Source organism: Cavia porcellus, unplaced genomic scaffold (genome assembly GCF_034190915.1).
Source record: "Cavia porcellus strain 051 isolate PalLab524CR breed Dunkin Hartley unplaced genomic scaffold, mCavPor4.1 scaffold_1, whole genome shotgun sequence".
Lineage (NCBI taxonomy): Eukaryota > Metazoa > Chordata > Mammalia > Rodentia > Caviidae > Cavia > Cavia porcellus.
In genome coordinates this window covers 201072657-201078049 of record NW_026947484.1, presented here as the reverse complement: position 1 = coordinate 201078049, position 5393 = coordinate 201072657, and positions in this window count along the sequence as shown.

Genomic DNA, 5393 nt, shown 5'->3' with positions numbered 1-5393 from the left:
CAGGGCAGAAATCAAACAAATTCTACATAAGCTGTCACTCAGGTCCGGGAATGAGTAGAGAGACGTCTGTCCTGGCTACTTATAGACATCTTGGCAGCACACTGAGAAGTCCACAGAAGAAGGGATGGTGGTTGTAGCGGATCATATTTGTATTTTAAGGATTCAGGAATCTAATTGACATCGGAATTGTACCTAAGATGATCAATTTCCGGCCTGAGGGAAGTTAAATCTACCTCCCTGCCATTCCACCCTTCCATCTGGGATTTCAGTTCTTCCATATTGGCCCCAGGGTACTCTAGACCTCTCTTTGTGGAGAAGGCTCTTCCTTTCCAGCTCCCTTCCTCAGTCCCACATCGTCCTTGTGCACTATCAGCTCAGCTCTCTCTCTCCAGGCAGGTGGCAGGCATTGTGCCAAGCACTAAGACTGCCTGGCTCTGGCATCATGCCCTCATCCAGGCCTTCTTTTCACTGCTGATTTCAATAACTTCCATCCATTAACATGATAGATCAATATCTCCTCACAGTTGTTCATGACCTCATCTCTGGAACCTGTGTGTCTTAGCTACTTTTGTCGTTGCTGAGACAAAATACTGGACACTCAAGTTTAAGGGAGTAAAAGTTTGTTTTAGCTCATAATTTGTAGATGCTTCAGTTTATAGTTGGCTGGCTCCAAGGCAGGCAGCACAGCACAGCAGAGGTGAGACAGTTCATGGCAGGGCAGTCAGGAAGCTGCAGCAGCATCAAACCTCCCTTCCCCTTTTGTCCCATCTGGGATACAAGCTTATTGGTTGGTGCCACCCACACCCCCACAGCGGGCCTTCCCATTATCCACACCCAAAACTATTCTAAACCAGTCAGTAGGCTACTTTGGTTATCCTACACCCTTAATCCATATTGGCACGTCCTAGATCAGTGATGGCAAAACTTTTGGAGATGAGTACCCAAACTGCAACCCAAAATCTACTTATTTATTGCAAAGTGCAAAGCTGCAACTGAACCTGAATATTGAAGTTTCAGTTTAGAAAAAACAACTCACACATTAACATTTTTTTGTCTTAGAAGAAAAACAAGTAACATGCATGTCACAGGTTTGCACCAGATCTAGCCACCTCCAAAATGCCCAACCTATGAGGGCATGAGGCTTTAGGAGGACCTCTAGATTTAAGCCATAAAACAGTGCAAACGTTATTTTGTATGGAAAAGAGAACTTTGCAGATCTGATTAAAGTCACAGATCTGGAGATGGGGATTTATGCTGAATGCTCCACGTGGACCCATTTAAATCGTAAATTCCCTTTTAAGGGAAAAGCTTTTCGGGGGGGGGGGGAGGTCTGAGAGATGAGATGAAAGAAGAGGGAGGAGACATTTGAAGCATGAAGACAGAGGAAGATGACACAAGCCAAGGGCCTCTACAAGCCAGAATGGCCCTCAGCTGACAGCTGGAAAGGTAAGTGTCAGTCCCTCAACCTCTACAGAATCAAATTCTGCCAACAACCTGAACATGCAAGGAAACAGCCTCCACTTTAGCCTCCAGAATGAGTGACTAAGTCAGACTTCTGACCATACCCTCATCCACAAGGTGGTTCTACAGAACTATTTAAAAAGTCATGCGGCTCAAGCTGCTAAGTACGTGTGAAGTCAGAAAGACAGCAAAAGATTTGGTTTGGTATTAAAAAAATTGACCATATGTGCATGATAGCAGTAACCTTTGCTTTTCTTTGGTCCAAGTTTTCTGTTTATTTTGCTTGTCATTTGCTATGTACTTTAAAAAGGTGTCTTTATGAAGTTTGCTGTTCTGGCAATAAACTTTTAGACTTCGGAAAAAAAAAAAAGAAAGACAGCAAAAGAGAACAATTACCATTAGCAAATGTTTACAGAGGACTTAGGACGGTATTCCAGGCCTAGTGCCAGACCCCAGGATTCCCTCACAGTTCCTGCCCTCAGCAGAGTTCCTGACATTGCAGAGAAGCAGATGACAGTAAAGGCAATTCCAATCCAGCGTGGCAGCTGTGGGCCGTGGGAGTGCAGAGGCTCCAGTCTGGGCTTTGGGTTCTGGGGTCAGGCAGAGCTTCCAGAAGAAGTAACAGCCAACCAGAAACCTAGGGAAAAGCTGGCCAAGGCGGAGAGAAAGGATCAGAGTGTGCGAAGTCCCAGTGATGGAGGAAGGCCCCTAGTACAGGCTTGTGACGTCATGGTGCTTGGGATGGGAGGGGTGGAGATGAGCTGGGGGCTGGCAGAGGTCTCATCACTGCAGGCTTGGGAAGCCACATGGGCTTGCTTCAGAGGACAGGAGAATGTGTAGGGGAGTAAGGTTGTTTGGGCTAGAATGATATTGGGGCCATTTGGAAAGTTTGTGATGGTTGCCAAGAGAGGTTGGAGACTGAGGAAGTGAGCCTGGGTGCAGAGACCTGTGAGGAGGCTGCTCCAGCTTGCGATGGGGGAGGGGTATTAGCATGGGTGTGGCTACATTCAGGAAACAGAAGATGGTTTTCTCATCTTGCAGATGAGGTGTCTGAGGCCCTGGCAGAAGCAAAAGCCAGATTTTGTTGCCTTGGAGAGGAGCCTATAAAAAGGAGGACCCCACCAGCTATAGAGGACCGGGCTTGGAGCGTGGCTAACCCTCTTGCTTTACTGAATGACTCGGTTCTTCCAAGTTCACAGCCACTGTACATATTTTCTCAGGCTGCCAGAACAAAGTGCTTAACAATAGACGGGGCTTAAACAATAGACGCTTGTTTTGTCACAGTTCGGGAAATGGAGAGGTCTGAATGAAGGTGTCGGTGAGAAAATCAGTACACCCCATTTTCCTGTTACTAGGATATGTTCATGTAGCCCAATCTAGACACTTCAGGATTTGTGGGTCAGCTCTTACAAGAGACTCTTTTTTGGTCTGATGGTAGGAAAGGGCATCAGGTTGGGAACTTTGTGGACATCTTATTGCTACACAAAGAGAACTTGCAGATGCAGGTATCCAGGGGTGTCTACGAGGGGCTGCAGATGTAGTTGACAGCAAGAAAGACATCAAAAAGAGAAAAAATCAATTTCCTAGTGCATGTTTGGATCCAGCTTTGCCTGTTACCAGGTTTGAGGATGCAGGAGTCTCCTTCTGGAGGTAGTTTTGAGGTTCTTTCTATCCTGAGCAAAAAACTGGTCAAGATAAGCACAAATGGTAGCAAAGTTTTATTAAAGACAGGAAAAGAGCCCAGGCATGGTGGCACATGTCTGTAATCCCAGAATTTGAGGGGCTGAGGCAGAAGGATCACTGAGTTCGAGGCCAGCCTGGGTTATTTAGTGAGTTCAAGGCCAACCTGAACTACGAAGCAAGACCCTGTCTCAAAAAAACCAAAACAACAATCAAAAAATAACTAAAAATAAAGGCAGGAAAAGAAAGTTTCTGCAGAGTGGGTCTGGGCCAAGTAAAAGGAAAAGAGGTACACCCTACAGCTTGAGGGTGTCCGCCATGCCAGAGGGAGCACAGTCGTGAAAAGTCATTGTGGACTGTGCTTTTTGTATCACCCCCTCCTCAGGCTCTGGACCATCCCATGAAACCTGCTCCAGTTCTCGCGAGAACTCCACGTGCAGCCCTTTGGGAAACTAGTATGCGCATGCGTCCTGGAATTTGGTCATGCTGGCTTACCCAGCCAGTTTTAGCCACGCACCACCTTCCTGTCTCCTGACCGGACCCACGAGAACAACTATATCCCTTTATTGTGCATTAGTTTGAGAATTTGCTGTATTTTGTTTTTTATAATCAAGGTGATTTTAATTGGTACACAGGGAGTAGGCGGCTGCCTCTTTGCTCGTGGGTCCCAGCTGTTGGAAGATGGGTGCACGGGTATTTGGTAGTACTGAGTTGCATGGAAGGAGGGAGGATTTCAGCGGAAAAGGGATGTACTAACGGGGTCACACAGCTCCTGGGAGGGCTGGAGAGTCAAACCCCGTGATTGTATGGTAAATCACACCTCAATCAGGCCACAGCATTGGGGCCAGATGGCTGCTTCCACCACCACAGCTGTGACCATGGCCACCACCATTGCCACTGCTGACCAGACGCTCCGGTCTTCTCTGTTGCTGATTTGCTGCTTGGGAGGCAGATCTGGCTTCAGCTTCCACCACTGCCTTCCTGAGCCACCAAGTCAGAATCCTCGGGCTGGCTGCACCTGAGCCCCATCCTGCCTCCTGGCAGCAAGGGAGGCTGCGGAAGCAACTAAGAGGCCTTGTGGGCTTCTGCAGTGGGAGGTGGGTTTGCCACCTCCAAGTCCTGTGAAGTGAGGATTCCTCAAACATGAGATGGGGCTCCCAGCGGGGCAGTCAAAGAAGTGAACCAAATATTCAACCTAGGGAGCAGGAGACAGAGATCAAATAAGGAGGTTCAGCTTTATTCATCGTGAATTTGAATTGGAGAATGCCTCTTGAAGGTGGAGCCACGATGAGGCTTCCAACTCCTTTAAACTAAATTTCCCTGGGGCCGTGGGGACCCCATCCACCTCTGCCCCACCCGGAAGGGATGCTTTTCCTAGAAAAGCAGCAAGAAGGGGAACAAAACAGGCGCTGTTCCTGAAGGCAGGTCAGGCGAAGGTGCAGGTGCGGGCAGCAGGGGCAGCTTTCCCAGTGTCCTAGAGATGAAGTTGGACACCCGGAGGTCCAGGAAGGCGATGGCAATGAGAGAAGAGGAACTGACACTTCGCCTCAGATGTATGGTCTTAACTTCCACACAGAACAATGCCCGCTTTTATTTGTCTTTAAACATTTGCTCCTCGCTGCCTCTCTGCATTTTTGGTCTTGTCACTTCTGAAGGACACAGCCTATGGCTGTCTTTTTCTACTTGGACCTTCCTTCCTTCAGATCCTTTCTGTCTTGCCTTCCTGGCTGTGTGGTGGGGGGCTGACCTGCGTAGGCTTCTTTGTCTGCAGCTTCCAGCTTTCTGGGGGCCCATGGGAGCCCCAGAGGAGGTGGGAGGGAGGAGAATGCATTTGAAACACTGTTGGGGGGCTTCTGTCCTTGAGGCGGCTGTGGTGTTGGTCTGTAGTCCCTCTTCAGGCCCCCGACCACATCCCTTCAGAGCTGCCAGTGTTAGTACCCTGTATCATTTATTCCCTGTTGCTTTTTCTGGGCCCTGGCAATACCTTTACACGTAATTCTACTACTAAATTGTCCTCAATCATCCAGAATGAGTGAGCCAACTGTTTCCTGCTGGAACCCTGAATGAGTCAGGGGTTGGTTCTCAACCCACTAAAAAACAACAGCTCACATGCACCAACACACAGGATTGCAGGGAGTGTTGCAGTTCTGAGTGTAAGGAAGACAGTAGGGAACAGTAGGGATTGTGACAAATGGGAAGTTTGTGGTCTCCCAGGCACCAGCCTTTTGTTACCATGACAACAATAGTTCTTT